Here is an 11,302-nt window from a genome sequence, read left to right as displayed (position 1 = left end):
TTGATCAGTTGTTGTTGCGCAAGAATGTGCACCTCTGATTCCTCCATGATTTCCATCATTGCTTCAGCCAGCAATTTTTCACAAACATACATTTTTTCCGTTGGATTCAAGACAGAGGAAACTGAACAAATTCAGATGGTGATTTTGGCAAGCTTGTATCATTGATAGTGGACAGTGTATCTACCACTGCATCATAACATAAATTAGGACGGGAACCAAACATATTAATCAAGAGTTATTTCCATATTACCTGCCCTAGATTTATTGGAAAGAAACAATGGGGTTGCCTTGCTGTTTTTAGAGTTTGTCTTCTTATCTTCAGCAGCCTGCACCAAATTAACACACTAGCACTGCTATCATTGGCCAGGTAAGATAATAGGAAAACAACATTGACACAATGAATGTTTGGGCAACCAAACTAGACCAGCCTATACCAAATTAACACAATATGGCACAGCTATCATCAGCCAGGTAAGGTAATAGGAAAGCAACATTGACACAATGATTGATTGGGCAACCAGACAATAGCACTACAATTTAGTATTGTGCAAGATATGAGATAGTACAACATGCAGCTTAGTATGCAAAACTACCAGGTAGTTTTCTTTACAAAAATCTACATTATTGCCTTTAATTATACATTTTGCTACAAGTATATTTAGATCATATAAATGTTGGATTCACGCCGATTAACAACATACATGTTGATGTAAAAATATAATGATATACAACTGGTACTTACATCAACATTGGAGCACAGAGAATTCCCGCAAGATACTTTCCTCGAACACGATCCCAGTTTAGAAAGTCTTCTATCCTTTAAGCTTATTTTCTAAAAGAGAGATGGGTAAGAAACATGTACAAAATACGCACACGCTTCTTAGAAAGGAGTTGACATATTTTTGTTGGACCAGAGCGGACTGGTTCTCTGGCCGTTGGGATCTGCTTATTATCAGGAGGAGTTGGGTTTCTCTGTGCTAGAGTAGTACTATGAGCACTGGAGTTGGTTTAATATCTCCTGGCGTTTGGATCTTTTGCAAAGACCTTGTTTGTATCCCTTCAGATTCTAACATAGTTGTCTTCCCCTTGCATGCCTTATATAGAAGAATGGTGCTTCTATTATAAAACATGCTACGGGAAAGAGATGGAATAGGTACTGAAGAATAGAAAGGCATGACATATTGACATGTATTCCCTCCATCCGGAAATAAATGGAGGTGTCTAGGCGTTTTTTAGTTCTAGATACATCCATTTTTATCCATTTTTGCGACATGTAATCCGGACGAAGGGAGTATGATGTAAGAGCTAGGGATATGACATGACAAAAGAGTAAAAAAAACAATAGCTGGATGTAAAATTGTATGATAGCTGGAATAGGTACAGTATAACACGAAGGCAACATATGTGTGTATGATGGGGAAACTAAGATGGCATTGCAACAGACCGGTAGAAGAGCACTTCAATGTAAAAAATGGTATGGTAGACTGATGGAGTACATACTGATGAATAACAATGCATAAGATGTTCAGAAGCATGATGTCCAAACTGAGCAGATGACATTGCGACAGAGTATAATGATAGTACTTGAATTTGAAAACATGTTATCATAAATGGAATAGGTACTGAAAAACAGGAAGGCATGACATATTTACATGTATGATCAGTAGGTGTTGGGGAAACGACACCTATGGGATCCTGAGGACCCCTACTACGGTTGGCGGGGGCAAAGAGCTGCACAAAGAGCAGGTCTGGTGATCAGCGCGAGGGAATTTTTACCCAGGTTCGGGCCGCAAATGATGCGTAAAACCCTAGTCCTGCTTGTCTGTGTTTTTCTTATGTTCTTCAGTTCTTGGACTAGCTACTATGCGTGCCCAGTCCAAAAAGTCCGAATCCTTCCACAGTACGCCTCAGGCCTCCTTTTATATGGCAAAGGGGTCGCCACAATGGCACACATGAGGTGGAAAGTATCTATAGTGTACAAGTTTATCGCCTGACACCGTAGGACAAACGCATTTAATGCGCTGCCTACGCGCCCTCTTGCTTTATCGGGGACGACAACAAAGCTCGTCCGGTCCGTCGCCGCCACGCCTTGCTACGATGCACGTCCAAGCTGACGAGGCATGCAGCGCCACGTTGGCTGGCTGGTCACTGTGCTGGTGCGGTGACCGGGCCTTCACGAAGATTTGCATGCCACCACGCAGGTGCTTGACTAGTTGGCCTAGAAGTTGCATGCTGCCACGCAGGCGCTTGCCTAGTTGGCGGGCTGGTTGCCGTGTCGGAACGGCCGTGGGGCAGCGAAACTTTGGTAGGTGCGGGCCTGGCCGCGGCCCCGCAGATGCCCCCGGCAAGGGTCTTGCCGGGGCCTCGCGGCCGTCCCCGGCAAGGATCTTGCCGGGGGTCTTCGTCTTCTGGTTCTTATATAGACTCGCAGGCCATTGGTCTTCACAAAGATCTGCATGCCACCACGCAGGCGCCCCTGAGTCTTGGTCTTGACGTTGTCGATGGTGTCAGAACTCTCAGGCTCAAGGGTGGCGGCCTTGCTGGTGTTGGGAAAGTCACCCCGGCAAGGCTCTTGTCGGGGCTAGGTAGGCCGCCCCGGCAAGGGTGTTACCAGGGGAAGTCTATCTTGCCCCTTTGCTCTTCATGCCTCTGGCTTGGGTGCTGCCATGGCAGTCTCGTACCATCCCTTCCTCTGCCCCGCCAAGCATGTCTGCAGGTGTGGCTATGACTGCCCGTGCACAAGTAAAGGGGTACAGAAAGGCCCCTACTTTTGTACACCGACAGGAGCCCCCCGGGCCTGGGGCACACATAAGCGTGAAGTGTTGTTGGGCTAGGCCCAGAACGGTGCACGATCTCATGTGGTAGAGTTTTAACCGCGGTAATTTCTTCGCCAGTTGCACTTCCCCACGATTCGCATTGAGTGCGTGATGTGGGGGTCGTGCGTGGAACGGGCGTAGCACGCTTGCATCACCTTGTGGTGAACAGTAAAGAGGCGGCCCGCGTCTTCCCCATAAAAAGAGGAAACCGCAAGGGCGCTGCTCATTTCCAAAATGGACTCGGGTCATGGCCTTCATGGCGCCCGCGCCCCACAATCACGGGCAGGGAAACGGTTGTCCCACTTGTCTTCTTAATTCCGGCTCACCCGCCACATATCCCCCATGCCTCAGGGAGGGTAGGTGGCGGATATGGAGGGCACGGGCCTTAACGCCGAGGTGGGAAGCCGGGCGTTGCTGATTGGAGCAGTGGGTCGGTCCTGATTCCTTGTGCCTCTGGTGGCCGGATTGGTCGAGTGGGGCAGCCGCCTTAGGTTGGGTGCCGAGCCCCGGCCCTGCCCCTCTATAAAAAGGGGAGAGGGACAGCGTCCTTCTGCATTCATCTCCTTCCCGCTTGGTCCCTTTCTTCCACTCGCCATGGTGAGAGGGCGCGCCGGCGCTCCAATGGCCGCGACGAGGGCTTTTGCTCGACAGCGTGTTCCCCCTCCTCCGGAGCTCATGGCGGCGGAACCCATTGTGAGAGGAAGAGGGAGGGGGCGAGGCCGAGGCTGTCGTGGCACTCGCGGGAGAGGAGGACGGGGTGGCGCACCGGCCGCGCTTCTGCCCGCGGCTCTCCCCCAATGGAGGGCCATGTCGGAGACCAGCCCCGCGAGTTCTTCATCAGGCTGTACCAGCTAGTGTGCGGCCACCTCTGCCTCCCCACCCCATTTGCTCGGGTAATTGAGCTTGACCCTCCATAGGCCTTGAGGTTGCATATGAGGGGCTGCGGGAATGGCGGCATGTGGGTCGACGTCGACTTCCCCGCCCCTCACATCATGTACCTCCGCCATGGGTGGAAGACCTTTGCCCGTGCCCATAGCTTGTCGGAGGGGCACGTTCTCCAGTTCAAATTAATGGAGAACGACCTACTCTCCATCAAGGTCTTTGGGCACTCGGGAACCCGCTTAGGGTGCTGCGCGGAGAGCTCCACCGACAACGAAACCTCCTCCTCCAGCAACAGTGACGAGGAGGACAGCAACAGCGATGCTCCGGCTGACCACCGGTGGCAGCACCATCATCTGCATCGCCCTCCTCCCTCGGCCACGCGCCTTGCCGAGGGCCATCCCCCCCATGCTCTCCATCGGCGCGTTCCCCGTCGCCTCTTCTTTGCCTTCACCTGCCGCACCTGCGAGGAAAGGGGCAAGAACGGAGATCACGGGGCACTTATCTTTCTTTTAGCTTATAGGCACTTGTCAAATTTTAATTTATAAATAATGTAATCTCTCGAGCCCATGCCTGTGTCCTGTAACAGTCGTACTTGTATCAGCACGTCAATGAAAAATACCAGCCTTGCTGGGAACCCGTGCATGTACACGTCCATGCAGAGGCGAAATGCCACTTTATTCCAAATAAACGAGTTCTCCCGGCAAGCTATCCTATCGGTGCCCTCTTTGCCTGCCGGAGAATCACATCTGTCGGGTTACAGACAAAGGGTCCAGCTCCTCGTCAATCTCCTTTTAGTAAAGGCTACTGCGACCATTCTGATCGAAGCAGCGTTCGGGTCAGGGATGGGAGCACCTAAGTTTAAAAGAGAGTGGTGAGGTTTTCTAATGCACAAGTCACAGGTTACGGGCAGGAATGGGCAAGAGGTGAACTTTATCTGTTTGGTTTGCCGGGGATCGCCGTGCCGGGCAGTCTTCCCAATTTCTTGCCGGAGCCGGGTCCTTGGCGGAATCAAGCGTCCTTGCCACGGCTGGAAAGAAGAGATGACAGGAGCATGGAACCTCGGCGGTCCATTAACATTTGTTGGAATCAAAAACCAGTACAGTATCCTGGACAAGCATGTATATACGTATACACATAAACATGGAAATCAACAGGAAACTGTACATACTAAAGGTCTTTTTCCCTGACTGCGCACAGGGTCTGCGCCTGGCTTTGTACATAGGGTTACATGCCTTGCCGGCAAGGCTAGTACAAAAGGGGGTTGTCGGGGCTCCCCGCAACCGCGCCTTAGGGGTAAAACTTGCGAAGATCACTACAAAAAAGAGACATCCGTGACATTTTGGGCCGAACGAAAAAAATGTCTGTCATACTTATGACGCTTCTATGACGATAATTGTGACAAAACCCGGTATCATCATAGATGTGGTGGGCTCCAACTTCTATGAAAAAATCATGATAGAAAATGGGCTTTTCGTTCTGGGCGGGCCGGAGACGCAGCTGCATGACATTCTTTGGGCCGTCCATGACGGAGAAAACCGTGGTAGAAGCGAGGGCGAGGAAAATATCGGGGGAGTTCCCGGTTACGGTGGGTGGTCGGGGGCCGGGCGATGCGCGTTTCTCTCGTACGTACGCGTGTGTGTGCGAGGCATTGCCCTCTAACTGAACCCGAGGAAGGCGTTGGGCTCTAACTGAACCCGAGTGACTGCACTGCAGGCTACGCGTTACTGAACCCGAGCGATCGAGCGATGGCTGTTAGCTGAACCCGATCGAGCTATTCCTTCACTACTGCTGCTAACTGAAGCCGAGCGATTCTGCCTCTGGATGAACAGTGAGCGTTGTTGGGGGGTTTGGATGAACAATTCCCGGGGGGGTTGGATGAACAGGAACCCGTGGTAGTAGAGGCCGTTGCCGCTGGATGAACAGTACCCCGATCGATCAAGCAGGTGGATGAACAGGACCCCGTGGAGGGCTGGTTGAACAGTAGCCGGTGGAGGGCTAATTGAATAGTAGCCGGTGGAGGGCTGGATGAACAGTAGCCCGTGGAGGGGTGGTTGAACAGGACCCCGTGGAGAGGGTTGGTTGAACAGTAGCCGGTGGAGGAGCGCGCGGTGGAGGCTGGATGAACAGGAGCCCGTGGATGAACAGTCGTAGGTGGAGGCTGGAGGAGGTCGACGGTGGATGAACAGTAGCCCGTGGAGGCTGGAGGAGGTCGACGGTGGAGATGAACAGTATCCCGTGGAGACCCGTTTTGCGGTACGCCACACCCCTCCCGATGAACAGGACCCCTGTTTCGACCGTAGCGCTCCAACACAAGTCCGTTTCCTCCGTTTTGCGGTACGCCACACCCCTCCCGATCAACATGACCCCGTTTTGACCGTAGGAGGTCCGTTTCCTCCATTTTGCGGTACGCCAGACCCCTCCCGATGAACAGGATCCCGTTTCCACCGTGGCCGGTCGAACACAAGGCCGTTTCCTTCGTTTTGCGGTACACCAGGCCTCGTTTCCATCGCCTATTCCGTCCAAGCCGGTTTGGCTCCTAATGAACAGCATGCGTTCCATTGCCTCCCGATGAACACGACGCATTCCGTTGCCTCCCCATGAACACGATGACGACACAGTTTCTCCATTCCGACCCAGCCACAGCCATGTACATGAGCACTGGCCATACGTATGTGCGAGTAGGCGTTCGGGACCCCGCCTGTATGTACGTATGTGGCCGTATTTACTTTCTTGCACCCTGGCCGCTGTACGTACGTGTACATGCTACGTGCGCGCCTTTACTACCACACGTGCGCGCCTCTACACCGACTAGTATGTATGTACACGTTCGTGACCAGAATGACAACACTACGTACACTTCGACCGGGTGCGTCCCGACTGTCAGGCACTTCCTTGCGTGCGAAGATGTAGCTGGTGGGTCCCAGCAGTCAGGGGGGTGAATCAGTTTTTTTGCCCGTAATATGGACGCACTTCCTTGCGTGCGAAGATGTAGCTTGTGGGTCCCAGCAGTCAGGGGGAGAAAACATTATTTTTCAGGGTAAAAAGGATGCAGTTGCATGCATGCGTCCATGGGCGTGGTGCGTCCCCACTGTCAGCCTCTCACGTACAGTCATCTTCCGATGACTCTTTTTTGTTGACCATGTTGACCACACTGTGCTGAGCGCACCATGGCCGGTGGACGATGGCGAGGCCATAGACTGGAATGACTCGGAGATGGGGAAGACGCGGCAGTGGAGTCGCAGATGGAGAGGAGTGGGAAACTCGACAGGTTCGGGTGCGCGGCAGCACTGCCGCCCACGGGAGACACGAGCAAGAACAGAGGTTGAAGAAGGAGCACGACTGTTAGATTAACATCCAACAGTCCAGCTGCAGGAATCATTTGTTGATTAAGTTGACAAAGCCCTGCGTACACGTCTGCCTAGTAGGCCCACAAGTCAGCCACCAAATCTGCCGGGGCCCAGCTGTCATCGGGAGGAACGGTTTTTTCGCATAACAAGGAGGCACTTCCTTCCGTGCGAAGATACAGCCGGTGGGTCCTAGCTGTCAGGGGGAGGAAACAACTTAATAAGGAGGAACTTTCCTTGCGTGCGACCATGGACCTCGTGGGTCCCAGCCGTCAGGCTCTCCATGTACAGTCATCTTCCGATGACTCTCGTTTGTTGACCACGCCACGCCGAGCGCAGCGAGGCGGTGGACGAGGGCGAGGCCCCAGACTGGAACGGCCGGGAGATGGGGAAGACGCGGCAGTGGAGTCGCAGACGGAGAGGAGTGGGAAACTTGACTGGTTCGGGTGCGGGGTGGGCCTACACTCGGCAGAGAATAACAGGAGGTGCGAAGTGGAGGGATGGCCTGGCCGTCGGTGGGGTAGCGTTTCGCTGAGGCACGCAAAACAACGCTGCTGGATGCCGGAGGCTGGAGCAGGCGGTCCCGGCAACGCTGGGGGAAGAAGCCGAGAGATTGAAGAAGAATGACGGCCATTGGATGTAAATCCAACGCCTTGCTTAGGCTTCGACCTACTGGCCCACATGTTAGCCAGTCCATTTGTTTTTTGTCCATTTGATGGGCTGGGTGAAACAATGATGTAGCATCTATGCAGCCCGTTTATATATATGGTAGAATTTAAAGCCCATTTGCATTTTTCTCGAAATCTGCGGACTTGCTGGGCTGGGTGAAAATATCATGTTGGGCTGGACGGAGAAATGTTATAAAAACATAAACACTTGATTGCACGTCTATTACTGCATTGGTCAGTAAAATCTTTGCATGCTTAAGTAGGAAATCACTAGGAGTTAACTTGCCAAGTTATATATAAACAATTATTATTATTATTTTGTAAGAACTTTCAATTTACGAAATAAAATATCATTTTAATTTGATGAGTTAATAGGACGTGGGGTATTATTATTTTTTAGGCTAGACGTGGGACGGTTCAGTTGGTTCTAGGGAAAAGTACTGGGGGAAAACTCAGTTTACATCGAAAACGAAAGTGGGAGAAAATTCACATATAGGATTAATGAAAATGAAAAATAAAGGAAGTGGGAAGATCTATAAAAAGGTTGGACAAACGACAGGTTTAACGAAACCTTATGTTGTTTCTATTATATATACTAGCAAACATGCCCGTGCGTTGCAAGGGGGAAAAACACATATCCCGGGCATGATAAGCACAACGTTTGTGCTTCGCTATGGAGAAAACACCAGTTTTCATGAATTAAGGTTGCCTCGGTTAAGTAATCGTGTCGAGGGACAATGGTCGTCGATGGGAAAAACGTGGATTGATTGACGGCAAGGTTATCCGGGATGATGGTTCAAGACATGAGACGTGCACGCTGACACATGACCAGATCAACGAGATCAAGGCCGTACATGTCGTCGATTGTCGCGCTCGATTCCCACGACCTTCCCTCCACACTCTCCTCCCCAATCTTATCATCCTCATCGCCATCTTCCCCGATCACGGCCTCTAGTAGCCCCATCTCCCGCTCCTCCTACTGGAGCTTCAGCCCTTGACGCTGCACGTCCGTAACCGTAGTCAGCAACGTACATATAGGAAGGAGGTTTGAAGAAAGGAATCATACATGATGGAGGTTTCCAAGCCGTAAATGAATTCAACTTGTGGCGAGACGGTCTAAGCTCCCTCTCTTTCTGCAGGATCCTTGGTTGGATGAGTTCGTTCATGAGTCCTCGCAACCATGGTTCGAGTCCCTCTATGCTTGCTATTTCTTTTTTAAGGGACCGGTAACAAACATACCAAACGAAGCAAAAACTACATGAGGCCGGTAACGAACAGAAGAAGCGGAATAAAAAGGACGTACCAAAGTAAAATGATGACAAAAAAGGTGGCCGGTAACGAACAGAAGAAGCGGAATAAAAAGGACGTACCAAAGTAAAATGATGACAAAAAAGGTGGATAAACAATCCTACACGTGAAAATTATAACCAATCTGTTTTAAATGTATTAGGAAGCCATTCGATTTAAAGACTAATATTTGGCTTGAATAGACAGGTTAGACACGAAAATCCTTTTGAGACCAGACTCATATGCACCCGTGTTGAAGAAAAAAATCAAAACAAATGCTAGAATTTTTTTAAAAAATCCATTTTTTTGCGTGGTAAACAATTTGATGCGTGAGGTCCGCCCCAATTTTTAAATTATTTGGACACCTGAGCAGCTCTCGGCAAAAAAGACAAATTTGGGGTTTGTAAAATAGTTTACTATTCATGTACTGTTTTGATCCGATTTGTCTTTTTTGATGAGAGCTAAATAAATTTTCTACCATGGAATTTGTTTTTGGAATTTTTTTAATTTCTTTGAATTTTTTTAATCATTTTGTGAATTCTTCTCTGATGGCAGCCTGTGCACCACTGCACTCGTTAGACATGTTTATGTGCATATATTACTTGTAATATGGTAGAGATGAAAAAAAAATTGAGTTGAGCACATGATGATGTGCGGAGCATGATGGCCGATTGATATTCCGGCCACAGACGGTATGCATGGCTGCCGTGGTTGTGCTCGTCCAACACACATGTGTATGCACTTTTTTTTCTGTGAGTGCACACAGATGCATACGTATTTTTAGTTGGGGCTTATTTTTTTAAGCTTTAGTTGAGGCTAATTGATTGCATGATACGTGCACGTTTTGATGCAAATGTTTCTTTTTTTCTGACTGGGAAATAGGTACGTACATATTCCTGAGTGCGCGTCACTGAAGAGAAGGTCTTGTTCAGCCCAGCGGCTAGCGCTGTTATCTCCCTAGCGAGAGCGCCTGGGTTCGAGTACTCGTGTTGCAGCATTTTTTTTGACGAGAATGAAAATGCCTGGACGGACGAAAAATCCTGTACGTCCCATCATAACCAAAAAAGTGGAGAAACCATCCGTCCTTTAATATTAGGTAGAGATATGTAATAAAATATAAATATAAGTTCAGTTTTGCATTTTTATAGAAAAATAGAACTTAGCTGTGCGTCGTCTTGAAAAAACAAACATAACTTGGGTTGCTGATGTTATAGACAAGCTAGGTTGGGAGGCCCAGAGGCCACTTGATACCTGCCGGATACAAAAAATGTTGAAACATGTCGTGGGCTGCCCATGTTCAACAACAAAACCTAGGCCATGGACCTGGTGGGCCCGGGACTGTCAGCCTCTTGACGAACAGTTGTCTCCCGATTCCTCTTGTTTTGCTGACAATGTTGGGAACGACAGACGGCGGCACCACGGCAAGAGCACCAAGGCGGAGGACGACGTCGAGACCTCGGACTGAACGAACCGGAGCGGGGGAAGACGCATGCGGAGGGGAGTACGAGGGTTGAATTGTTCGGGTGCAGGGTGGGCCGGTGGAGCTGCCGCCGCCGGACAATGTGTGGGAGTAGAGGGATGGCCTGGCCAACGCCATAGGCTATGATGGCCAGCCGTTGTATAGGAAGAGGATGAAAGATTGAACAAAATAAAAAAATACAAATGGATAGGTGGTTGGTCCCATGTGTCTGTGTACGAGACCTGCTGGGTCCACCTGAGAAGGGGAATATGTTGGGAGGAAGGAGATTCAAAGCACGGCAGCCGAGTGAACTAGTTTTTTTATACGGACGAGTGAACTAGTTACATACATAAGAAAATAGTCACTAAAAAAAGAAAACAGGTTAATGGGTTCTGAAAAGAAATATTTCGGACAAAATAGATAATTACGACACATAGGCTAATGCATGAAACACTCAGATGATAAAGGTCCTTATAAACAGATAAATTACAACATCTATACCTTCCTGGCATGCTTGATCATGACGCTGCGGCTGTCTGTGTACTCGTCGGTTACGGGAAGCACACACGCCCGCATGTCCAAGAAACGCATGTACATGTCGTAGCATGCGTATGCGTCCTTGGCCGCGTAGGTTATGTAGGCTAGATTCAGAGGTACCTCCCATGTGTTCAGGTCCTTGGTATCGTTGTCTTCTTTCATGTTGGTGTATCAGGGGTTGATAATGGTCTCGGCGAGGTCAACCTCGGAGTCCTTCTCCTGCCCGTTGCCGATGATCTTGTATTGCTTCTGGATGTCGACAAGCTTGTTGCACCAGATGGCTGAATCGTCGCATTCTTCCTTCTCTCT

The sequence above is a fragment of the Aegilops tauschii genome, chromosome 7 (assembly GCF_002575655.3).
Source record: "Aegilops tauschii subsp. strangulata cultivar AL8/78 chromosome 7, Aet v6.0, whole genome shotgun sequence".
NCBI lineage: Eukaryota > Viridiplantae > Streptophyta > Magnoliopsida > Poales > Poaceae > Aegilops > Aegilops tauschii.
The sequence above is the reverse complement of the archived record's forward strand: the minus strand, read 5'-3'. Positions refer to the sequence as shown.